Source organism: Myotis yumanensis, unplaced genomic scaffold, assembly GCF_028538775.1.
Source record: "Myotis yumanensis isolate MYYU_CA2020_CCGP unplaced genomic scaffold, mMyoYum1.0.hap1 SCAF_1, whole genome shotgun sequence".
In the NCBI taxonomy this organism is placed as follows: domain Eukaryota; kingdom Metazoa; phylum Chordata; class Mammalia; order Chiroptera; family Vespertilionidae; genus Myotis; species Myotis yumanensis.
In genome coordinates, this window is record NW_027223752.1 from 110,956,321 (window position 1) to 110,983,542 (window position 27,222).

At 40.5% G+C, this 27,222-nt stretch overlaps 1 pseudogene; it reads right to left on the minus strand.

Moving 5' to 3' along the window:
- Nucleotides 1-456: 456 nt before the first annotated feature.
- Nucleotides 457-27,222, minus strand: part of LOC139011396 (endoribonuclease LACTB2-like) — a 39,523-nt pseudogene continuing 12,757 nt past the window's right edge.

Below are 27,222 nucleotides of genomic sequence, written 5' to 3' on the forward strand. Positions count from 1 at the left end.
AACAAAGCCATTATCTATAGATATAGACAAGGGTTCCAGAAAAGGAAGAATTACATAGAAATCTGCAGTGTTAACTGAAGCAGTTAGAGAAAACAGTATTATTGACCACTGGTAATAGATAACAAATTTCCAAGAATAATATCCAGTTTAAATTACATAAATTTTATTATTTTTAAAGTAACCATTTTACTTAATTACTTGAAAGTAGATAAACTGGTGGATCTTGAACTTTGGTAAAATATTGTAAGATCTAGGTTAGATAAATGATCTATATTATAAATGTAAAAATGCAATTTTTATATTTTAGAATAAATATTACATTATGTTAAGGCATATTTAGAATTATTTTCAATGTTATACACTCTTAATTCTCTGTAAATAATTAATAATTAAGAAAACATACCACTCTCTATGAACAAAGCAAAATAAAACAACTAAAATTTTATTAATCTGAAACTAAAGATGAGATTTCCATTTCTTGTCAGAATCCATGTTGCTAAATAATTTTCCTTCTTTTTCAAATAAAGCAAGAGATTGCATTCAGTCATTTTATGTAAGTACTAGAGGCACGATACACGAAATTCGTGCACTGGAGAAGGGGGTCCCTCAGCCTGGCCTGCTCCCTCTCATAGTCTGGGAACCCTTGGGGGATGTCCAACTGCTGGCCTTAGGCCTGCTCCCTGGCAGTCAGACATCCCTTTCACAGTCCAGGACCCCTCGCTCCTTATCACCCACCTGCTCACTGATCCTTACTGCTCGGCTCGCTGCTCCTTAGCACTGCATGGAGGTGGGAGAGGCTCCCACCACTGCCGCTGTGTTCGCCAGCTGTGAGCCCGGCTTCTGGCTGAGCAGTGCTCTCCCTGTGGGAGTGCACTGACCACCAGGGGGCAGTCCTGTGTTGAGCATCTGCCCCCTGGTGGTCAGTGCGCATCATAGTGACTGGTTGTTCTGATCGTTCCACCTTAACAGTTGCTTAGGCTTTTATTATATAGATTCGGGAGTATACTTGTAAATAATTTTTACAAGTACCATTATGTAAATGATTTTTCAAAATTATATCATAAAACATCTTAAGAATTTGCTCTTCTCAAATATTTCTCGGAGAAATGTAGAATTTTATCTTCAGCAATATGGATTACTAGGCCATGTCCTGGATAAATAATATCAGCTTTGATGTCAATAATTAGTGAACCCTGAGAAAGAAGACATATACTAAGAAGGCTCCTGGAGGCTAACTGGGCTCAAATTAAACAAAACAAAATAAAATAAAACAACAACAACAAAACAGAGACTAGCAGCCATTTCCACACAGAGGCTTCTCACTCAAACTATACCCCACAGAGAAGCTTGCACTCACCTACCTGCTTCTATATTGAACTGCACTGTGATTCTGCCATATGAGCCAGCCCTTATATAAAGGAGATTCTGAAATCCTATTTCAACCAATAGGACTGAGGCTTTTCCTATCCAATAGAAGCTGTGCAGCTCTGACCAATCAGTACAGTGCCTAATGGGCTAATCAAACATAAGGATTTGAAGTCCTTATTTGCATGAGGGTGGACCAATCAGGGACCACAGACAGGGACTTCTGTCTATATAAGCCAGCTCCCCTCTGGTTCTGAGAACTCTTTCCCTTTCCACCAGTGACTGAAGACTGTGATTCCCCAGACAGAGCTGAAACACAGAAAACAACTCTAGAGCAGACCTGCCCAGGAGCAGAAAGGCAGACTAGTGCAGAGCAGAGCAGCTTAGATGAAAAGGAACTTGGCCCTAGGGCAGTGATGGCGAACCTTTTGAGCTCGATGTGTCAGCATTTTGAAAAACCGTAACTTAACTCTGGTGCCGTGTCACATATAGAAATTTTTTGATATTTGCAACCATAGTAAAACAAAGACTTATATTTTTGATATTTATTTTATATATTTAAATGCCATTTAACAAAGAAAAATCAACCAAAAAATGTGTTCGCGTGTCACCTAGGGCAACCTCACAGTTGTGTGGTTTTCACAGCTGTGCTGTATCACCATTGAGCTGTTTGCACTGAATAAAATTTCCTTCTTCACCATACACCAAATTGGGGTTCCTTGAATTGATGCCATCGGTTGACAAATTCTTTTCAGAAGTTCATATGATCGAAGAGGTCTTCAAATATAGTTCCTTCTCCTAGGACATAATCTCCTCTTCCAAAAATAGAGCCATTTGATCATTAGTGTGGCCAGGTGTATATTTAACTTTTACAGTGGCACCTTTTATGTTTCCAAATAAACATATTGTTGCTCTTGTCAATCAATGGTCATTGGTGCCAATTCAACACCAACAGGAATCCCCAATTTAGGGTGCAGTGAAGAAGGAAACTGTATTCACTACAAAACAGTGCAATTGTAATACAGCATGGCTGTGAGAACAGAATGGCTGTGAAACAATCATGTGGCCAGGCAACTAGACAGTCCTATTATGCCCCTCTCTGGTCTGATTTGCCCTGCACTGGTCTGTTCCATTCTGCTCTGGTCTGCTCCATTCTGTGCCAGTCTGCTCTGGCCTGCTCTGCTCTGGGTCTCCTTTGATGTTTTAGCTCAAATCTTCAGTGGAAAGGGAAAGTACACTCTCAGGAACAGAGGGGAGCTGGCTTATGTAGACAGAAGTCCTCTTTCCTGGTCCCTGATTGGTCTGCCCTCATGCAACTGAGGACTCCAAATTATCAAAGTTTAATTGGTCCAAAGGGCGCTTTCCTGATTGATCAGAATGGAACTGCTCTGATTGGTCAGTGGAGATGTTGATATAGCTGTGCATCTCCTATTGGATGAGGAGAACCTCAGTCCTATTGGATGAAATACGATTCTAGTCATTCCTTTATAAGGGCTGGCTAGATGGCAGAAACACAGTACAGGCAGGCAATTCAATGCAGAGGCAGGGAAGTCAGTGCATGCTTCTCCCTGAACTGCAGTTTGAGTGAGAGCCTCCTATGTAGACATGGTTGCTAGGCTCTTATTTAAAAAAAAAAAAAAAAAAGAGTCCAGTTAGCCAACAAGAGACCTTCTTAGTATGTATGTTATTTCTCAGGGTATACACTCTCCATCTCATAATTTTTTCTCTCTGAAGATTCTGTGGGACTTTTTTCATGCAATGTAAGAAAAGTTTACCTGTCCAAATTCAAATAACAAAATCGGAGACAGAAGAATGGTGAAAACGAGATTTTTAATGTGGTCTTGCAAGAGCAGGTTTCCAGTTGAATAAGCACACACAGAGCAGCGATCACAGGCAATTTATCACTAATGTGCGTGAGTCCCTCCCCCAGTTCCTCATTGGCTGAGTACCATGGGTTTAATAGTTTTCCCCATGTTGCCTAGGTCTTATTGTCTCCTATTGGGTTATTTAAAAAAATGGGCTGAGGCCTTTTCTAGTTGTCTCCACTTTGCTTTGTCTAGTTGGGGCAGGCAGATTTTCCTGGAAAATGTGCTACTGGTTACTTAGAGTGGTTCTCAACCTTCCTAATGCTGCGACCCTTTAATACAGTTCCTCATGTTGTGGTGACCCCCAATTTCATTGTTACAAATTGAACATAATTAAAGCATAGTGATTAATCACAAAAACAATATGTAATTATATATGTGTTTTCCGGTGGTCTTAGGCGACTCCTGTGAAGGGGTTGTTCAACCCCCAAAGGGGTCGCGACCCACAGGTTGAGAACCGTTGGGTTACGACATAGTTGTTTGTTCTTATACCCTTCCCTACATCCTATTTGCCTTGGAAAATTTAGTAACTGACTGGTCACATGTTGTTAGTTTTTTCTAAAAGTTGATTATGCTGAAGATGGATCACAGAGGCCTATTTCCTATAAATTCCCTCCTTTTCTTTTTATACTAACTGATCTTCATTAGCTGTTCTAAAACCTTGTGGCTTTCTTAGAGGAAGGGAGAGAGAGTCTATACAGGTTCCTCCATGGCCACCTTCAGAGCATTTGGAGTGGTGAGAAGCATGTCTAAGGGTCCTGTCCATTTCACTACAGTTGGTCCATTGTCCTTGTTCTGCTTATGTCTGTCTAATTATCTACCACAGCCCCTTAAGGATCTTGGCTCTGAATTTTTTCATGGAGAATGGGCATAGTGTCATTTTTGAAGCTACTTCATGCTGAGGAGAGATGGAAGTTTTGTGTGTGTGTGTTTTTCAGAGCCAAGAGATTCTTGCTCTCTGTCAGAAGGACAGTGAGGCCTGGACATGAAAGGAGTTGCCTACAGTTGGTATCCCCTGTGTATGAGTAGGGCTTATAACATGGTGGAGACAAACTGTGTTAAAAAATTTCAAAAGTTAGAACAGCAAGAATTATAACCAATGGTTTGGTAGAAGGAAAAAACACACATCACATTTCAGTTTTAATAATTCCTGATTGAAATATCATTTTTCCCTAAAATCACCCTCATTTTTTAAAAAATATATTTTATTGATTTTTTACAGAGAGGAAGGGAGAGGGATAGAGAGTTAGAAACATCGATCAGCTGCCTCCTGCACACTCCCCACTGGGGATGTGCCCACAACCAAGGTACATGCCCTTGACTGGAATCGAACCTGGGACCCTTGAGTCGGCAGGCCGACGCTCTATCCACTGAGCCAAACTGGTTAGGGCACCCTCATTTTTATTAAGGAGCCAAATTAAGACCAAATTATTTATTGCATTAAGTCTGGTTTCAATTTGGCTGGATTGTTTGCATGAACACAATAAGAATAGCAATTGATCATATAGGCTTTTTAAAAATCTGCTTTGCTGGAATTTCATGATTGAACCTTAATGAGCCCCTCAGGGCAGAGAAGCTGAGCCACCTAGCTGCCATAAGGCTTGCCTGGAATACCTGCAGACTTGAGTGAATTCCTCAAGTTTTTGAGGTTTCCAAAATGTCTTGAGGTTCCTTCCTTGCTATATCTCAGGAAAGCAACCTTTGTTCCTTATCTGGAAAGATTACTATGAACCATGTGACCAAGTAAGGTACCATGATTTCTCCAAGGCACTCTTATTGGCTTCAAGTCTTCTGGTAACATTCAGAGTCCAGACATTATTCTTTTAGACATGACACTTCAGTCAAAGTCTTGGTTAATAAAACAACCATTGGGAACTGGTCTTATTGAATTCATGCAAGGAAGTATATTGCCATGATTCACTCATTATAAATTGCCAAATTCTGGAGGGATAAGCCAGGGAGAAATATATATAATTTACCAAATTGCTTTAAGAAAACAAAGTTTCCTTATGTCTGAAAAACAAAAAGATTAAAAATCAACAATGCTTTCAACAAAAGTTATAAAAACTAAATAATTATTTTTAGTTCATTTAGTCCCATAAATAATTTTTGTTTCTTCTGATTTTCCCTGCCAATACTTCTATTAATCTAGATACTCTAAGAGTTCTAATAATTTTCATCCAGTTCAAAGGGGATAATCTGAAAATGTCAGAGTTCTTTCCATGGAGCCCTCAGAAGATGTAATATTTTTTTTTTCAAATGCCTTGTAACAAAACAGTGACTGTTTCTAAAATGACACAGTTATGGATTTTATTATAATCCAAATGGCATGCAATTTTGTCCTTCCTGCAAAACACAATATTCCAGAATAACAATTAGAGTTACAAATGAAAGCATAATATTGCTATTTCTTTATTTGACAAAGTTTCCTATGCACCTTAAGTATAAAATTTTCCTGAGGTTTATTCTCTAACTTCATTTGTCCTTGGGTGTGGTCAGCAAATGACACTAATTGGATTTTTGCTATCTATCTCCCTGAGTAGGTTGATATAAGCTACTTACCCTCTGGCAAAATTTGAATAATTTATTCTTAAGTGTTCTTTATAGACTCCAAATTGCTGTTTAACCATCTCAGTTTCCTTATTCCTGGTTTACTGGCCTGTGTCATTTATATAATTTCTTTTTAACACTTTTCTTTACAAACATTCTATAATTTTCATAACCCTTTCTATGCCTCATGCCTTTTATAACACTAAAACCATAATTTCTTTCCAATTAGTTAGGATTCTTTGAAAGGGCGAGGGCTAGGCCCTCCATCTTGCCCCAGGGTAAACGATACGCCCTCCATCTTGCCCCAGGGTAAGGGCTATGTTCTCCATCTTACCTTGGCCACGTGCTTGGCAAGGAGCTTCTTCCCGGAAGTCTAAGACTCTGCTAGCCACACTCAGGAACAAGACACCGACTTGCTCCTGGCCAATCGGCAGAGCACAGACACTTACTCCAACCCCCCCTATAAAACCCGTCTCTACACGGGGTTCTGTCTCTCAGCCACTTGGTTTGCCATTGTGTCGGTGAGTGTGGTGGACGGGGAGCTCAAGCTAGCTTGAAATATAAAGGACTCTTTGCTTTTGCATCGGACTGCTGGTTCCCTGTTGGTTTCTTGGGGATCCTGAAATCTGGGCATGACATTTGGGGGCTTGCCCGGGGTTCCCAAGACCATGTAGGGACCCTCAATCCATAGAGTCTGATTGGCTGCAGTAAGTGTCTGTGTGTTGTGTATTCTGTTCTGTGTGATATCTCTAAGGGTCTTGTCCTGTATCTGGAGGAATGGCTTCTAGATGGTACTCACCATCAAAACTCGGACTGGCTAAGGATTCGAATATGGCCTATCTTTTGAAAAAGGTAGAAGAGAAGCATTCCTAGGCAGTTTTCTACTGCCTCTGTTCAGGGACTTGTTCTTTGTCTGTCCTGTGTGAGCTCACTTCTGGAATCTGTGCCTGAGGGGCCTAGGCGGATGCGCCGTGAAAGACCACAGGCGGGGGAGAGTTAGAAGACGTTCTGCTCCCCACGAGGAATGTGTATTCTCCTCACGGATTTGAGGGATGTGTATTCCCCTCACAAGGGATGTGGTTTCCTCTCGCGGATCTGAGACGAGGTGGGTCGCTCCCGCCGGTTTGGTGTAACGCCATCGTCTAGTTGCTTCCATGGAGTTGGAAGGCTGTTCTTTGGGGCCCTGTTTGTATGTGTCTGTGTTTTTCTGTTTTCTGTGGACTTACTGGACAGATGTTATGGGACGGACTCAGACTGCTCCTTTGGGTATTGTGATTTATCATTTCAAGGAGATTGGGGGAGGCTTTAGAGCTCCCTCAGGAGTTGGGAAGTTTTTAGGAATTGAATGGATCGTTTAAACTCTGAATGAATGTCTGGTGAAAGTATGTGAGTGTAGAGGCAGGGGAAGGGTTCCTGCTTGCCTCCGCTAGCTGCTCGCTCCTTGCCCGCCGCCCTCCCGTGAACCTCCCGGGCAGGGAAGGTGAGCAGGGATCACTGTGCCTCAGGCCACAGGAGAGGATGTGCCTGCCCGCCCGGGAGCTGCCTGGATGCGGAAGCTGAGGCCGGCTTGGTGCGCAGTTGGGGCGCTCGGCCCCCGGGGGCAGGTGTGCAGGAGCGCGGCGTGCAGCGAATGCAGCCCTCGCCCCGGAGCCCAGCTGCACCGCGGCCCAGGTGGCTTGGCGGTGGTGGCGGTGGCAGCGGCGGCGGCGGCGGCAGCGGGCGGGCGTTGGCCCCTGGGCTTGTGGCAAGCGAGTGGAGCTGGGCGGAGCGCGGGGGGGGCGAGGCCGGCGAGTCGCTTGCGGGAGGCAGGAGCAGCGAGGCCCCCGGCGGCGGGTCCGGGGGAAGGTCCCCGGCGGAGCCCGCTGGCCGGACACCCGGGGGGCTGGCGGAGGCAGCGACTCTGGACAGGAGCCTGGCCCTTCCCGTGGAGATCGCCCCAGCTAGATCACAGAAGTTAAATGTAAAAGTTTTAAAATGCATCCGGGATTTCTGTGCACGTGTAAAGGGAAAAGGCCAGTTTAAAAACGAGTGCGCATAGTTTTGAGCTGAACTTGACCTTTTGCTGTGTACAGAATAAAAATCCGAGACTGTTTTGGCCTTAAAAATGGCAGAGATGAACCTGACAAAGAAATGTTCGGATTGAATTGGGAAAAATTGTGTTATTGTGGTAACTAAATGCCTTTGCTTATTGGTACAGCCACCATTTTAGGTTGCTAGCCTTGGCAGCCACCATGTTGGCCGCATGGTTTGCCACTCCCCTGGGGAACGCCATCTTGAAACAGCAAAGGCCCCTCCCTCTGATTTAGTCATGGGTGGAGCTTTAAGGCAAAGTCTTATGGGGCTGCAAGTGTGCTTGCTTTGCAGATTTATTTTTAAGCTAATTTCTTAAATCTAGAAAACCCTGCTTTCCTTAAACTAAGGACAATTAAAGGTTATGTCAAAGTCTTTAAAAGGGACTGATAGCAGTGATCCAATTTCTAAAGTCAGATAGAGACTGCAGTTTCATGCTGATCTTCAAGGGCATATTTTTCCTTTGCCTGGGAGGGACAGTGCAACTGTCCTAGGGTCGGGAGGGCTCCAGCTAACTTGCAACTTGGTGTTCAGGAGACCCAGGATATGCCTAAGTTTAACCCAGGTTCTAGATAATACCCACAGCTGTGGTTTGGACTGCATGCTGTCTCTGCTTCTGTAAATTGATCTGTCCTTATTGCTTAAATATGTATCCTTGTTGTTATTTACATGTCACCTAAAAATTAAGGCTAAAAGTTCTAACTAACTGGAAAGCATGGCTTTGGTGTGATGGAAAAAAAAAAAGAAATATTAGGCCAGTAAGGTGGAACTGGTCACTGGTGGTGGATTGTGAGAAGGGCTGGACACTGCCTAACTTCTCCTTCCTTGGTACCCCTGAAACATCAGAGGGTACTTCTGGCCTTGACTTTCTTGGTTTCTGGTTTTGGATTTGTTTATTCGTTTATGATGAAAACCATTTCTATCTGAATGAGACATAGGTCAAGAATCCTGTCCTAGGATGTGGGAAAGGGCCCCACATCTGTTCCTGTCAGGCCCCCATCAGGGGACTTGGGAGATGATCCTGTTATCAGCTCAAGAGCCCAAGACTGTAAAGATACTTGTTCACTTAAAAGGTGTAAGTATAAATGTGTATTTGATGTTTGTAAACACCTCTGTCTGTTTGCTGGGGACTTTGATTTGCTATGTGACATTCTGTGCTGGGTTGGGATTTTGGAATTCTGGGGTAAATTTAAAAGTTATTTGTGGATTTTCTAGTCTGATTGGGACATTTAAGGGTGGGGCTCACAGTTCCTCAACGCAAAGATTTAATGGGCCCTTCCCCCTGCCTGTGCTGAATTAGATAATACAGGCCAGTACTGATTAAAGGAAGACAATGGGCCTTGGAATCTATAAAGATGGGCGGGAATGAAGCTGGTCAAATGTACTGAAAGGGTTTGGTACCTGTTGCTGCTAGCAAAGGAGGGGCTGATCCCCCTCCTAGCCCACTCCCTTGAAAGAGGCCTGGTTGCTGCTCTGCCACAAAGAGAACTGGTAGAAAGGCAAGAAAGCAGAGTGCTGTAACTAATAAACAGGGTTCCTAACCTTAAAGCTGACTTTCTTGCTGCAAGAACTATCTCTTTCCTTGAGAGGGCTCCAGAGGGCGCACAAGGACATTTGGCTGCGCCTCGGCGCCACCCAGGAGACCAGCCCAACCCCAACTCCTCATCAGCACAGACCAGGAGATGGGGTCTATGTCAAAAGGCACCACCTGGAGCCACGATGGAAAGGTCCCTACACCCTACACCGTGGTGCTGACGACCCCCACCGCTCTCAAAATAGATAGACGGCGTCGCGACCTGGGTCCATCACACCCACGTCTGGTCAGCGGACCCATTCGCGATCCGGAAAGACTTCATCACCAAATGGAGCGTCAATCGAGAACAACGCAACCTGCTCAAGCTCAAGCAGGTGCTCGACCTGCCCGATGCTGGTAACATTGAATAGACTTAGATAATGCCTGCGTCTTCATGGACATGGCTCCAAAAAGACAAGGACAATTTATAGGAAGATCAGGAATAGACTTTAGTATCACATGTTTAGTAGCGGAAGATTTGGCTGCCTGAAGCGGCCATGATGCCAATATTATGTTTCATTGTATTGATATGTTATATTGACCTTTGATTCTTTTGCAGGTTTGAATGTGTGCTGGATGTACTGGAAGGGAACTATGGGGTGGCCCCCAAAAGTAAAGGATGGCTAGCTTCCAAGAGGGCAGGTGCTCAAATGGGCAGGAACGGTACCCATCAGGTTTTGGTCTCTGTTGAGAGACAGCTAACAGTTGTAGCCTGTAATACTGTCTTCCAGGCCTGAGTCACCATGCCCATGTCAGGGGTAGTAAGCTGGAAAAAAACCTGTTTAGAATAGAAGGTCTGAGGCATGGTTATGCATAAAAAGAAAATTTAATGCCAACAATTACTGTTTCGTTAAAAGGAATTGGCAAGGAAAGTCAGAAAATCTTAGAGTAGATCAGTATGTTTTTCTCCTTATGTAATTCCTCCGAAATTTGGCAATGCTAAATAAGTCATGGCAATACATTTCTTTGCATAGATTCAATAAGACTGGTTCCTAATAGTGGTTTTATTAACATAAAACTTTGACTGGAGTATCATGTTTTAAAGAGCGCTGTCTGAGCTCTAAAGACTTGAAGCCAGTAAAAATGCCACGAAGAAAGCCTGGTATCCTGCTTGGAAGCCATGAAGATGGTTGGCGCTGGAGCATCAGGCCCATGCCCTACCATCACTGGCGGTTGGTAAGAGTAGAAGGGGAGCAGTAAATATGCCTCTGCATCCCTGCGGAACCCCCACACACTCTGGGCTGCAACGGGAGGAGGGCAACTGAGATGGGCCTTAAAGCCTGGAGCATGGGCTCAGGTGGAGTTGCTACAGGTGAGGGAAGCACCTAACTCAGCAGATACTGCAGGCAGGCCTGATGGCAGCTGGTTGGCTTGGCTTCCTGGCCCTGCAGGGCACATTAAGATTCAACCATGAGATTCCAGCAAATGTGGTCGGTTACCATTCTTGTTGTGTTTATGCAAACATCAGACCACATTGAATACAGTAGATAAATTAATCTTGATTTGGCTTTTTGATAGCCATGGAGGAATTTTAAGAAGAAAAATCCTATTTCAATAGAAGTTGTTAAAGCTAAAATGGTTTCTTTCCCTTCCACCAGACCATTTGTTAAGATATGCCCAGTATGGGCCTCTAGCAACGGTGGAATAGAAATGCAGTCCATCTCATGATTGAGCCGGAAGTTCCAAGACTAAGGGGGGAATGAAAGGGCAAGGGCTAGGCCCTCCATCTTGCCCCAGGGTAAGGGATACGCCCTCCATCTTGCCCCAGGATAAGGGCTACGTCCTCCATCTTACCTTGGCCACGTGCTTGGCAAGGAGCTTCTTCCCGGAAGTCTAAGACTCTGCTAGCCACACTCAGGAACAAGACACTGACTTGCTCCTGGCCAATCGGCAGAGCACAGACACTTACTCCAACCTCCCCTATAAAACCCGTCTCTACACGGGGTTCTGTCTCTCAGCCACTTGGTTTGCCATTGTGTCGGTGAGTGTGGTGGACGGGGAGCTCAAGCTAGCTTGAAATATAAAGGACTCTTTGCTTTTGCATCGGACTGCTGGTTCCCTGTTGGTTTCTTGGGGATCCTGAAATCTGGGCATAACATTCTTAACCCTTAGAAATCTTTATTTTAGGTGACATATAAGTAATTAACACTCCTCAGATTAACAATATATTCAGATTTTAAGAAATATTTCAAATAAAATACAAGACTTATTGATTAATAGATTCAAATACACCCTCTAGATTCTTCATATGAGGCAAACTTACATTAATATTTCAATATCCTGTTATTTTAAAATACCTAGATATTTTTGGGGGGTGGATGGTTTATTGTTGTTGTTTTTTTTTTAAATTAAATCTTTATTGTTCAGATTATTACAGTTGTTCCTCTTTTTTCCCCCTATAGCTCTCCTTCACCCAGTTCCCACCCCACCCTCTGCCCTTACCCCTCCCACTGTCCTCATCCATAGGTGCATGATTTTTGTCCAGTCTCTTCCTTCACCCCCACACACCTTTCCCCCCAAGAATTGTCAGTCCACTCCTTTTCCATGCCCCTGGTTCTATTATATGCACCAGTTTACTCTGTTCATCAGATTTTTTATTCACTTGATTTTTAGATTCACTAGTTGATAGATATGTATTTGCTGTTCATAATTTGTATCTTTACCTTTTTCTTCTTCCTCTTCTTAAAGAATACCTTTCAGCATTTCATATAATACTGGTTTGGTGGTGATGAACTCCTTTAGCTTTTTCTTATCTGTGAAGCTCTTTATCTGACCTTCAATTCTGAATGATAGCTTTGCTGGGTAAAGTAATCTTGGTTGTAGGTTCTTGCTATTCATCACTTTGAATATTTCTTGCCACACCCTTCTGGCCTGCATAGTTTCTGTTGAGAAATCAGCTGACAGTCGTATGGGTACTCCCTTGTAGGTAACTGACTGTTTTTCTCTTGCTGCTTTTAAGATTCTCTCTTTGTCTTTTGCCCTTGACATTTTAATTATGATGTGTCTTGGTGTGGTCCTCTTTGGATTCCTTTTGTTTGGGGTTCTCTGTGCATTCTGGACTTGTAAGTCTATTTCTTTCATCAGGTAGGGGAAGTTTTCTATCATTATTTCTTCAAATAGGTTTTTAGTATCTTGTTCTCTCTCTTCTTCTGGCACCCGTATAATTCTGATGTTGGTACGCTTGAAGTTGTCCCAGAGGCTCCTTACACTACCTTCATATTTTTGCATTCTTTTTTCTTTTTGCTTTTCTGGTTGGGTATTTTTTGCTTCTTCGTATTTCCAATCTTTGACTTGATTCTTGTGATCCTCTTGTCTGCTGTTAGATCTCTGTATATTATTCTTTATTTCAGTCAGTGTATGCTTAATTTCTAGTTGGTCTTTTTTCATATCCTCCAGGGTCTCACTAAATTTATCGGCGGTTTCTAGAAAATTCTTGAAAAACCTTATAAATGTGGTTTTGAACTCTATATCCAGTAGTTTTCTTTCCTCCATTTCTGTCATTTGTGACCTGTTTAATTGTCTCCGTATTTTTTATGCTTCCCTGTGTTGGTAGAGTAGCTTTCTGTGCTAGGTGTCCTATAGGGCCCAGTGGCTCAGCCTCTCCAGTTACCTGAGGTGGACACTCTTGGTGCACCCCTTTGTGGTCTTTGTGCACAGTCTTGTTGTAGTTAAGCCTTGATTCTTGTAGGTATCACTGGGAGGAATTTACCCCCAGGCCAATTGGCTGTGAGAATCAGCTGTGTCTACAGTCAGAGAACTTCTGTGCTGAAGACACCTTTATGGGGCAAGACTTGCTTCAGTGGGGCTTTGGTGCTCACTGAGTCTGCCCCCTGAGTGTGTCCCTTATGGATCTGAGGAGTTGTAATCTGGATGGTCCCACTCTGACCACTGGGTACTCTGGCTCTTGGATCTCTAAGGAGGTGCTAATTTAGCCTCTTCCTGAGGCTACCCAGCAGGAGCTACAGAGAGATCTGCAGATTCCCCTTCCTTGTTTGGGATTTGGAGGTGCCCAGATGAGGCCCAGCTGTGAAGCAAATCAAGCTTCTGTGGGGCCTTGGGCCTTCTCTTGGAAGTTCTGTGTCTTTCTGGCCCAGCTGCAGTTTGTTAGGTAATTTTCAGATTGCAAAGGGCCAGGGCATTCATATGCAAAAGCCTCTGCCATTGCTTGGGTGGGGCGGGGTTTCAGGGAATCAACAGGGTGGTGCAAGCAGCTATGGCTGATCCTCAGCCCTGCCCTAAGAGGCCACGTGTCTCAGTGTCCCCTATAATTGCTCCAAGCACCTCTGAGAGAAAGCCGCCCTCGAGTTCCGAGTTCTGCCCGCTGTCAGACAGTCCAGTTTCTCCCCGTATGAGTCTGGGTCTCCAGAGACTTCCTGGAACTGGAGTTAAGAGCAGTCTGGGGCTTGTGACTCCCTCCCGACTCAAAAAGATTCAAAAAGACTGCCGCATCCTCAGTTGCCAGCCCTTGCTGCGTGGGCCTCCATACCTCTGCACTTTACTTCTGCAACTCTTCTGAGTCTCAGTGTGCTTTTCTCTTTCCTTCTAGTTGTAGAATTTCCACTTAGCCAGCCTTCCTATAGTTCTGGATGATGTCTGTTTTGTCTTTTAGTTGTATTTTTGAAGTTGTTGTGGGAGGCAGCAATTTTCGGTGTTTACCTATGCTGCCATCTTGGTTTCTCCTAAGATACCTAGATATTTAATATTTTTTGTTATTTAATTCAGCAAACTCCAAAGTTTTAAGTTACCAAAGACTTTGAAAAACTATGTTTAGGCATATATAACTATTATTGAAAAGCTTTATCATAAACCCTGTATTTTAATTATATTTATTTTGCTTTAACAATTTTGCGAATTTAAAGCCAATTATTATTAAGCAAGGCATTTTCTTGGCAAATTTTGTAACATGTATAACTCACCAGCTTCCAGTGGCTTTAATTTGAAAGTACTGTTTTATTTTATTTTATTTTATTTTATTTTATTTTATTTTATTTTACTTTATTTTATTTTTTACAAAATGGGAGTAACCCCCATAGCTATTTCTGCAGCCTGCTGGAGGGCATTTCTACAGATCTTTTCTTCCTAGAAAAAAGACTTGGCGGTGTTTAGAAGATTTTATTTCCCATATTTTTCTTTCTCAGTAAACTAACAATATGAAATCTTGCATATAAGAAGAAACCTCAAAAATAGAAACAAAACCCTTACAGTAAATAAATGAATACTCACAAAAGGGTGGACTGTGACATTAGCCTTAAAATACAAGACTTATTGATTAATAGATTCAAATACACCCTCTAGATTCTTCATATGAGGCAAACTTACATTAATATTTCAATATACTATTATTTTAAAATACCTAGATATTTAATATATTTTGTTATTTAGAGTCTTATCTCACACTAACCCAGCACAGCAAATGATTCTGAGTGGCACAATACCCAAACAGCAGAGACAGAGAATCCTCTGTTCATAAAACAGTGAAGAGCAAACTTAGTCACCCAAAGTTAAGAAAGCAAGCAAAGAACATTAGTGCCCAAGTTACATTACAGACAGACAAGAACTTTTTTTTTAGGTTTTTTTTTTTAATTGTCTAAAGTTTTACATATGTCTCCTTTTTGCGTGATTGACCCCCCCGCCCTCAGCTATTCCCACCCCAAGCAAGCCGCCACCACCCCAATGTCTGTGTCCATTGGTTATGCTAATATGCATGCATACACGTACTTTGGTTACTCTCTAACCTCCCACCTCCCCTGTCATTTGTCTATGGATCTATTTTTGTTCATCAGTTTATGTTGATCATTATATCCCACATATGAGTGAGATCATGTGATATTTATCTTTCTCCCACTGGCTTACTTCATTTAACATAATGCTCTCCAGTTCCATCCATGCTGTTGCAAATGGTAAAAGTTCCTTCCTTTTTATAGTGGCATAATATTCCATTGTGTAGTATACCACCATTTTTTAATACACTCATCTGCTGATCAGCATGTAGGTTGTTTCCAAATCTTAGCTATTGTAAATTGTGTTGCTACGAACATAGGGATGCATATATCCTTTCTGTTGGTATTTCTGGTTTCTTGGGATATAGTCCTAGGAGTGGGATTACTGGGTCAAATGGGAGTTGCATTTTAAACTTTTTAAGGAAATTCCAGACTGTCTTCCATAGTGGCTGCACCAGTCTGCATTCCCACCAGCAGTGCAGGAGGATTCCTTTCTTTTTCGCATCCTCTCCGGCACTTGTCATTTGTTGATTTGTTGATGATAGCCATTCTGAGATAGTATCTTATTGTTTTTTTGATTTGTATCTCTAGGATGATTAGTGACTTTGAGCATGTTTTCATATATCTCTTGGCCTTCTGTATGTCCTCTTCCAAAAAGTGTCAATTTAGGTCATTTGACCATTTTTTGATTGGTTTGTTTATCTTCCTCTTGTTCAGTTGTATGAGTTCTCTGTAAATTTTGAAGATTAAATCCTTATCTGAAATAGCATTGGCAAGTATGTTCACCCATGCCGTGGGCTTTCTTGTTGTTTTGTTGATGGTTTCTTTTGCTGTGCAGAAGTTTTTTATTTTGATGTAGTCCCATTTGTTTATTTTCTCTTTAGTTTCTATTGCCCTAAGAGCTGTGTCAGCAAAGATATTGCTACAACATATGTCTGCTATTTTACTGCCTATGGAGTCTTGTAGGATTTTTATGGTTTCTTGTTTTATATTTAAGTCCTTTAGTCATTTTGAGTTAGTTTTTGTGTATGGTGTAAGTTGGGGATCTAGGTTCATTTTTTGCATGTATATGACCAAATTTCCCAGCACCATTTATTGAAGAGACTGTCTTGACTCCATTCTATGCTCTTGTCTCCTTTGTCAAATATTAATTGAGCATAATGGCTTGGGTTGTTTTCTGGGTTCTCTATTCTATTACATTCATCTATATGTTGGCTCTTGTGCCAGTATAAGACAGTTTTGAGAACCGTGGCTTGGTAATATAGCTTGATATCTGGTATTGTGATCCCTCCAACATTGTTCTTCTTTCTCAGGATTGCTGTGGCTATTCGGGTGTTTTTTTTTAAATTTCAGATGAATTTTTGGAGAGTTTGTTCTAGATATTTGAAATATTCCATTGGTATTATAATGGGGATTACATTGAATCTGTAGATTTCTTTTGGTAGTTTGCACATTTTAATGATTTTGATTCTACGAATCCATGAACATGGTATGTTCTTCCTTTTGTTTATATCTTCCTCTATTTCTTTTTTCAATGTCCTGTAGTTTTCTGAGTACAGGTCTTTTATGTCCTTAGTTAAGTTTATTCCTAGGTATGTTATTTATTATTATTATTATTATTATTATTATTTTGGTGCAATGGTAAATGGGATTGTTTTTTTTTTTAGTTTCTCTCTCTGTGGGTTCATTATTGGTATATAAAAAAGCCATAGATTTCTGGGTGTTAATTTAGTATCCTGCTACATTGCTGAATTCATTTATTAGGTCTACTATTTTTTTGATGGAGTCTTTGGGGTTTTCAATGTACCGTATTGCCGGTGGTCTTAATCAGCATCTAGAAGGGGGTTTTAGGAATCTGAAGAAGATAATGCTGTAAATTATTATAGAGTCTAGAGATGAAACATAATTTTTGAAGGCATTTTGGGGAGCCAGAGAAAACTTAGCCAAAGAAACTAAGTTCTCCTGTCTCTCTGGACCCTTGCTTTTTATTAACACAAATTGTCCTAAGGCAAGATAGATATACAGCTGAAACCGGTTTGGCTCAGTGGATTGAGCGTCGGCCTGTGGATTGAAAGGTCCCGGGTTCGATTCCGGTCAAGGGCATGTACCTGGGTTGCGGGCACATCCCCAGTGGGAGATGTGCAGGAGGCAGCTGGTCGATGTTTCTCTCTCATCGATGTTTCTAACTCTCTATCTCTCTCCCTTCCTCTCTGTAAAAAATCAATAAAATATATTTTTTAAAAAAAGAGAGAGATATACATATCAAAGGCCAAGGTTTAGTATACAGAGGTATTATTGGATTGGAGGAACTGTCTTTGGCTGCTCAGGTGTTTGGCCAGTAGGAGGCAATAACATGTAGATTGAAATGCCCTCAGCTGTCTGTCAGCAAGCAATCAGATATGCATCCTTTTCAGGTTTGGGGAAATGCCCTCAGCCATTCCAGATGATTCAGCCCTGCTGACATGCTGGAATTAGCTTGCGACATCTCACCCTTTTTAATTTTATAAATTTAACAAGAATGTATGTTTTAAGGTTTTTAAATTCAATGGAAAGGATAGAGTTCTATCAAGTCCCTTTAAATTGCTGTCAGGCATTAAAGGAATCAGCCTGCAGTAAGTTCCTTTCTCAGCCAACAGTTCTTTGAGTCCCCTTTCAATGTCCAACAGTTTTTTATGTGTACATGCCAGCAATGATATGCTAGTTCTGGATGGTGGACAAATGGTGGCAGTGCAGGTCTGACCTTTCCTGGCTTTGTCTTGGGTAACCTGCAGCAACACACAGCTGCTGACTGCTAGTATGACAAGGCGTCTTCACCACCTTCCATCTCTGGACTGTTTCTCCTCTTGTCTTGGGGGCCACTGCTATTCTGTGGCTAGAGAAGCCTGGTCAGTTCCTCTCTGGGATCTGTTGTTGTGTAAATCCACAAGGGCTTGGAAGAGTTTTCTGGAAATATACAAACACCATCTCGACCAAACGTTAATAAAGGAATCTTTTTTGTATAATTAGACTTGGGATCCTTTCATTTTTGCCCAAACGATATTCCTTTGGTTTATTTTGACACCATGGGTGTTTTCATGGGTGTCTTGCTATCAGCATTACAAATGAAAAATAATTTTCAAAGTAAAATTTTAAAGCAATTAAGGCTTGATGTAATTTTCTTACAAGATATTTTCTTACAGGGGTTTATTCTACTATCCCCCCTTTTTTTGATTTAAATAATATTAAGAGGCTTTTGGAAATTTTGTAATGCAGTCTTGATAACTTTTAATTTTCTATACAGAAATATGACTGCTTTGGATTTATTGTATGTTAAGCAAGTTTACTATGAGATGAACCATTAATAAAAAAATTGTGAATGCTTCAGGAACAGTTTCCTGCCCAGTACAATTAAGTTTTCTTGAATATCCATTTATCTCAATAGTCAATTTAAATTTGCCTGAAATAAAGTTTATTTTTTAATTTTACTTGTCCTTGGCTGTGGAGAGTAAATGACAAGTAATTAAATTTTTGCTATTAATCTTTGAGTAATTTTACATACACTTTGTTTAGGGAGGCAAAAACACAAATTACTTACTTTTCTTTTTGAGGCCTAATATATTGACTTTTAATTATAGTTTTCCAGACATTTGAAGGAAACCTCTCTATTTCCTTCCAGAATAATTTTTAGGCTACATTTAGAGAGCTTTTTTAAAAAGACACTTTTCTTTCTTTTTCACACCAAGCAACAAATGTAACAAACATGGTTGCTTTTTGAGATTTTGACAATGCCGCAAAGCCATATATTTCAAGTGATTTTTTAAATTATGATGTCTTTACTTATTGTCAGACTTAGTACTTTAACAGCAATCTTTAGTTTACCCTGTAAATATTAGTGGAAGAGATTTCAAAATTTTTAAATTTCTTCTTTTTATTAAGCTTAGAATTATATTTTTAAAGAGTATCCCCTTTGGCTTATTTGCATATACAGAGGGATTATGGGAGGTTTCAGTAATTTTCTTAGAAGACTTTACTAGTATGCAATTGCTTATAAAAATACTGGTTTTTCATATAACTTAATTTATATGAGACCTTGATTATATTTTAAAAAGCTAATTTATTAAGTAATTAAAGTAGGTATTTTTATTAAAAAAGTAAAGCAAGCTAATTTAGTAAACATATACGTCTGATCTACAAAGCACAAATGCTGCCCTACCTCAAGCCTATTTAAAAAGCAGGCCGATGGGGCTTTTGTTTTTAAAATTTTGTCTTCTTTTTTTTTTTCCAGCTTATTCTTTTTTTTTCTTTTTTTAATCTTTAAATTCTTTATTAGTTAAGGTATTACAAATGTGCCCTCATCCCCCCCATTAACCCCCCTCTTTCCCCCACCCCCCACTCAGGCTCTCATCCCCCTGTTGTCCATGTCCATTGGTTTGGCTTATATGTATGCATACAAGTCCTTTGGTTGATCTCTTCCCCTTACCCCCACCCTCCCCTACTTTCCCTCTGGGGATTAAAATTTTGTCTTAAAATTCTACTGCTATTGAAAATTTGGCTTTACTTAAGAAATATTTTGCTACTTTACTTTGTCCTCCTTAGAGGCCAAAATCTTTATAACATTTAAAATAATGTATATAAGTAAAATATATTTATTAATTTTTATTTGATAAAGCTTTCTACTTAATTTCAAGTATATTAGATCAGCTAAATCTAAAATATTTCCTTTAAGAAGTGAGAACAAATTTTTTGAATCACTCTGGGCCCTTGGAGTTTTCCAAAAATCACCCCTCAATTATAGTCTTAAAATTTAACTTGGAAAAACTATTATATATATGATTTAAAGATTATATACTTTTTATAATTATCTTAAAAGATATCAATTAAATTTAAACTGGTTTTTGTATTAAAAACTTTGGTTGGGATCACAGAATTAATCCTTTTTTAATTAGATCTAGGTTGAAATTTTACTACATGGATGATAATTACCAAGTTTTCTACAGAAAATACAAGATTTATATTCTCAAAAATAAATTTCTATAATTTAGGCATCTAGTTACCATAACTATATAAATTTTTTCCCAATTTAATTTGAACCTTAAATTTTTAGAGCTGGCGAGTCAAATATTTCTTAGATTAGTAACACCTTTATATTTTTAAGAATAAATTTCAAAAATAGAAGACATATTTAATTAATAGATTTAATTCTCTCCTCTAGATTTCATATGAGGCATATTCAGATTAATATTTCAGTATTTTGTCATTTCAAAACACCTAGATATTTAAAAAATTAATTATTTATTTAATTTAGCAAGCTCCCAAAGCTTTAGGCTTGCTAAACTAGTTTGGTAGCAGGCCTGTAGCCATTCAAATACAAATTTCTATCTTCTTCCTGCTGGTTACTGCCAGAGGCAAGCAAAAAGTTTCATTTCAAAGGAGCCATATTTTTTCCTTAAGAGGTTGCCGCAGTGGGAAAAACTGTTTTTGGCTGGGGAAACAGGTTTTGCCCAGCTGCTTGACTTAAAATGACCATACTTTTTCTGCTGTTGGAAATATGACCAGCAAACTTCTAGCTACTCAAATGCAAAATCGTCAGATTGCCATGGGAAGTCAGCTTTCTTAATTAACAAAGGGCAAAGTCAGTGTTCACCTGGGCTACTTAGATCCTTATAATTAATGCTAGAAGGCCCGGTGCACAAAAATTTGTGCACTTGGGGGGGGGGGGTCCCTAAGCCCGGCCTGTGCCCTCTCACAGTCTGGGACACCTCGGGGATGTCAACCTACAGGCTTAGGCCTGCTCCCCGAGGGATTGGGCCTAAGCTGGCAGTCAGACATCCCTCTGGCAGCCCAGTAGCCCTCAGGGAATGTCCGCTTGCCAGCGGGGAGTAGGCCTAAGCTGCAGTCAGACATCCTTAGCATTGCTGAGGAGGAGGGAGAGGCTCCCACCACCACCGCTGTACTGGCAGCCATCAGCCTGGCTTGTGGCTGAGCAGAGCTCCCCCTGTGAAAGTGCATTGACCACCAGGGGGCAGCTCCTGCATTGAGCATCTGCCCCCTGGTGGTCAGTGTGTGTCATAGTGACCAGTCATTCCCAGTCGCTTTGCTGTTAGGGTCAATTTGCATATTACCCTTTTATTATGTAGGATAGAGGCCTGGTGCATGGGTGGGGGCCGGCTGGTTTGCCCTGAAGGGTGTCCCAGATCAGGGTGGGGGTCCTACTGGAGTGCCTGGACAGCCTGGGTGAGGGGCTGAGGGCCATTTTCAGGCTGGCCACACCCCCTTCAGGGAGGGGGTCCTGATGGGGTACCTGGCCAGCCTAGGTGAGTGGCTGATGGCTGTTTGCAGGCTGGCCACAGCCCCTTCAGGGTGTGGGTCCCCACTGAGATGCCTGGCCAGCCTGGGTGAGGGGCTGACAGCTGTTGGCAGACTGGCCAAGACCCCCAGCGGTGACCCTCACCCCATGAGGGTATAGCCAGCCTGGGTGAGGGGCTGATGGCTGTTTTCAGGATGGCCACAGCCCCTTCAGGGTGGGGGTCCCCGCTGGGGTGCTTGGACAGCCTGGGTGAGGGGTTGATGGTTGTTTGCAGGCTGGCCATGGGCCCCAGCTACCCAAGCTCCCAGTGGAGGCTGGTTGGAAGCAGGTATCTGGGATTTATTTATCTTCTATAATTGAAACTTTGTTGCCTTGAGCGAAGGCCACAGCAGGCCAGGGCAGGCAGGAAGCTTGTCTTCCTCCATCACATGGGAAACCAAGCCTCCTGCTTGCTCCAGCTCCTTGGCTGCTGGCCCCCATCTTGGTTGAGTTAATTTGCATATAGTCGCTCTGATGGGCTGGCGGGCATGGCTTGGGGTGTAGTGGAGGTGCAGTCAATTTGCATGTTTCATTTTTATTAGAATAGATATTATTTATTTATATTTCAACAATTTTGAGATTCTAGAGTCAATTATAATTATCTAAGGCATTTTCTTTGGCAACTTTTGTAACAGACAATTTACTGATTTTCTTGGTGGCGTTAAGGTTAACTTTTGATTGCAGTCCATGATTATTTAAATAAAGTACTTTTTATTATGGAAATACCAATCTTGTTGCTAGAACCAGCCTGCATCTTTATATTTTGGGTTCTTTCCACCATCTTTCTTTTGCAGGAAAAAAACAGTCTTGATTCTATATCATCCCAAAGAGAGTTAAGTTTAGCTCTTTACCTATCTAATATCCGATATCGGATGGTTGCATGCATTTGTTTTTAAGCTAACTTCTCTCTTTTCACATGCACAGAAATCCCAGACATATTTCTAAATTTTGTAAAATTTTCATGGTGAGAAGGAGACTTTTCCTAGCACACTCGGGAGTTTATGTTACAGTATCACCATGTGTCTCCCTTCCCCCACATCCTGCTTGCTTTGGGGGGAAAATTCAGTAAGTGCTTTGGCCGCATATCTTTTCCCAATTAAACTAAAGGCATGCCTAATGGATAATGACAGATGAACAAGACCAAATCAAAGTTCTTTTCCTAAATCTTTTTGCCAGTGTTCTTGTCCCAGCATCAGAAGGGTTCAGGAATCTGGAGAAGGGCCTGTGCTTAGATGACATAGGAATCCAGAGACTAATAAAGAGTCTGGAGACGAGATATAATTTTGAAAGGCATTGGGGGTCAGAGGACCTTCAGCTAAAGGAACTGAAGACTACCACCTTGTCTAGGACCCTTGCTTTTATTAACACAATTTGTCCTAAGGCAAGGCGGAGATAATACACTTCAAAGAGTAAGGTTTCAAAGGGTACAGAGGCATTGTCAGTTTGGGGAATAGCCTACAGCTGTTCAGGTGTTTGGCCAGTAGGAGGCAATAACATGTAGATTAAGATGCCCTTTAACTGTCTGGCAGCCACAATCAGTTTCCTATTCAGGTTTAGGGAAATGCCTTTAGCCATTCCCAACAGGTGACTACATGTGTGACTCATCCCTGTTGACTCCCCAAATCTCATCAACCTTTTGATGAAACCCTTGAAATTATGACATGCTGGAATTGGTTCCCGGCACTTTTTCTATTCCATTTTCCAAAGTAATGACTAGCTCTTAGAATTATTTTTGCCAAAATTTGCTTATCTCAATGTGTTCTTCAGTAAATTTTTAAAAAAGCATTAAGGAATCTTTTTGCAAGAGAACTGATAGCTCTGCCCTCACCAGATTTTGAGCCTCTCTGCACCAGAGGCAGATTCGGGATTAGGGCTTTAGTTTTTATTACATACTTTAAACAAAATTTTTTTATTGATTAAATTATTACATATGCGTCCTTATCCCCATGTTACCCCATATCCCCCCCACGCATGCCCTCACCCGCTGTTGTCTGTGTCCATTTGTTAGGCCTATACGCTTGCATATAAGTCCTTTGGTTGATCTCTCCCCCTTACCCCCACCCTCCCCTACCTTCCCTCTGATTGACGTTCTGATTGATGATTCTCTGTCTCTGGATCTGTTTTTGTTCATCAGTTTATGTTGTTCATTATATTCCATAAATGAGTGACATAATGTGGTATTTATCTTTCTCTCACTGGCTTATTTCACTTAACATAATGTTCTCCAGTTCCATCCATGCTGTTGCAAATGGTAAGAACTCCTTTTTTACAGCAGTGTAGTATTCCATTGTTTAGATGTACCACAGATTTTTAATCCACTCATCTACTGATGGGCACTTAGGCTGTTTCCAAATCGTAGCTATGGTGAATTGTGGTGCTATGAACATAGGAGTGCATATATCCTTTCTAATTGGTGTTTCTAGTTTCTTGGGATATATTCCTAGAAGGGGGATCACTGGGTCAAATGGGAGTTCCATTTTTAGTTTTTTTGAGGAAACTCCATACTGTTCTCCACAGTGGCTACACCAGTCTCCATTCCCACCAGCAGTGCACGAGAATTCCTTTTTCTTCCCATCCTGGCCAGCATTTGTCATTTATTGATTTGTTGATGACAGCCATTCTGACAGGTGTGAGATGGTACCGCATTGTCGTTTTGATTTGCATTTCTCGGATGATTAGTGACTTTGAACATGTTTTCATGTGCCTTTTGGCCTTTCTTTTGAAAAGTATCTATTTAAGTCCATTGCCCATTTTTTTTATTAAGTTGTTTATCTTAATTTTGTTAAGTTATATGAGTTCCCTGTAAATGTTGGAGATTAAACACTTACTGGTGGTAACATTTGCAAATATGTTCTCCCATGCAGTGGGCTTTCTTGTTGTTTTGTTGATGGTTTCCTTTGCTGTGCAAAAGCTTTTTATTTTGATGTCGTCCCATTTGTTTATTTTCTCGTTAGTTTCCATTGCCCTAGGAGCAGTATCAGTGAAGAAATTGCTTTGGCATATGTCGGAGATTTTGCTGACTGTGGATTCCTCTAGTATTTTTATGGTTTCCTGTCTTATGTTTAAGTCCTTCATTCATTTTGAGTTTATTTTTTTATATGGTGGAAGTTGGTGGTCTAGTTTCATTTTTTTTTTGCATGTATCTGTCCAATTTTCCCAACACCATTTATTGAAGAGGCTGTCTTTACTCCATTCAATGTTCATGCCTCCTTTGTCAAATATTAATTGAGCATAGTGGTTTGGGTTGATTTCTGTGTCCTCTATTCTATTCCATTGATCTCTATGTCTGTTCTTGTGCAAGTACCAGGCTGTTTTGAGAATAGTGGCTTTGTAATGCAGCTTGATATTTGGTATTGAGATCCCACCTACTTTGTTCTTCTTTCTCAGGATCACTGTAGCTATTTGGGGTCTTTTTTTTTTAATTCCAGATGAATTTGGGGAAAGTTTGTTCTAGGTCTGTGAAATATTCTTTTGGTATTTTAATGGGGAGTACATTGAGTCTATAGATTGCTTTGGGTAGTATGGACATCTTGATGATGTTGATTCTACCAGTCCATGAACACGGTATGTTCTTCAATCTGTTTATCTCTTCCTCTATCTCCTTTTTCAGTGTCCTGTAATTTTACACGTATAAGTCTTTAACCTCCTTAGTCAAGTTTATTCATAGGTATCTTAATTTTTTTTGTGCGATGGTAAATGAGATTGCTTTTTTAGTCTCTCTTTCTGTAAGTTCATTATTGGTGTATAGAAATCTCATTGATTTCTCAGTGTTAATTTTTTATCCTGCTACATTGCCGAATTCATTTATTAAGTCTAATAATTTTTTGATGGAGTCTTTAGGGTTTTCTATGTACAGTATCATGTCATCTGCGAAAAAGGACAGTTTTACTTTTCTTTTTCAATCTGGATGCCTTTCATTTCTTCTTGTCTGAACGCAATGGCTAGTATTCCCAGTACTATGTTGAACAGGAGTGGTGAGAGTGGTCATCCCTGTCTTGTTCCTATTTCTTAGGGGAAATGGTTTTAGTTTTTGCCCATTGAGTATGATGTTGGCTGGGCGTTTGTCATATATGGCTTTTATTATGCTGAGGTATGATCCTTCTATTCCCACCTTGCTGAGAGTTTTTATCAAAAATGGGTGTTGGATTTTGTCAAATGCTTTTTCTGCATCAATTGATATGACTATTTGATTTTTATCTCTCAATTTGTTTATGTGATGTATCACGTTTATTGATTTGCAGATATTGTACCATCCTTGCATCCCCAGGATAAATCCTACTTGGTCATGGTGTATGATCTTTCTGATGTACTGCTGGATCAAATTTTCTAGAACTTTATTGAGGATTTTGGCATCTATGTTCATGGGGGATATTGGCCTGTAATTCTCTTTCATTGTGTTGTCTTTATTTGGTTTTGGTATTAGGGTGATGCTGGCTTCATAGAATGTGCTTGGAAGTGTTCCTTCCTCTTAATTTTTTTGAATAATCTGAGAAGGATAGGTTTTAGTTCTTCCCTGAATGTTTGGTAAAACTTCCCTGTGAAGCCGTCTGGGCCCAGGCTTTTGTTTGCTGGGAGCTTTTTGATGACTGCTTCAATTTCTTCCATAGTTATTGGCCTCTTGAGACTTTTAGAATCTTCCTGATTAAATCTTGGAAGGTTGTATTTTTCTAGGAATATGTCCATTTCCTCCTGGTTTCCTAGTGTGTTAGAATAGAGTTGTCCATGATATTTTTTAACAATCCTTTGTATTTCTGTGGGGTCTGTTGTTATTTCGTCTTTTTCATTTCTGTTTTTGTTTAGTTGGTTCCTCTCTCTTTGCTTCTTGGTGAGTCTGGCTAGAGGTTCATCAATCTTGTTTATCCTTTCAAAGAACCAGCTCTTGGTTTCATTGATCTTCTGTATTGTTTTTTTTTTTTTTTTTTTTTTTTTTTTTTGTCTCTATCCAACTCATTTCTGCTCTGATCTTTATTGTCTCCTTCCTTCTGGATACTGTGAGCTTTTCTTGTTGCTCTCTTTCTAATTCTTTCAGTTGTAGAGTTAGATGATTTATTACCATTTTTTTGCTTATTTTTTGAGGTAGGCCTATAGAGCTATAAACTTTCCTCTCAGGACTGCTTTCATTGTGTCCCATAGATTTTAGATTGTTGTGTTTTATTGTCATTAGTTTCCTGTATGTTTTTAATTTCTTCTTTGATCTCTTTGGTAATGTGATCATTGTTTAATAGCATGTTTTTCAGTCTTCAAGTGTTTGAATTATTTTAGATTGTTTTTAATGTAGTTTATTTCTAATGTTGTGCCATTGTGGTTTGAGAAGATGCTTGGTATGATTTCAATCTTCTTGAATTTAGGGAGACTTTGATTTTGATCCAATATGTAGTCTATTTTTGAAAATGTCCCATGTGCACTTGAGAAGAACGTATATTCTGTGGCTTTGGAGTGAAATGTTCTGAAGATGTCAATTAAGTCCATTTGATCTAGTGAGTCATTTAGGATTGCTGTTTTCTTGCTGATTTTTTTGTCTAGAGAATTTATCCATGATGTCACTGGTGTATTAAAGTCCCCTACTATGATTTTATTGTTGTTGATCTCTCTCTTGATATCTTCCAGAAGTGTTTTTTTAATATATATTTGGGTGCATATATGTTTATCAGGGTTATAGCCTCTTGTTGTATCAATCCCTTTAGTATTATGAAGTGGCCTTCCTTATCTCTTTTTATGGCCTTCACTGTGAAGTCTATTTTGTCAGATATAATA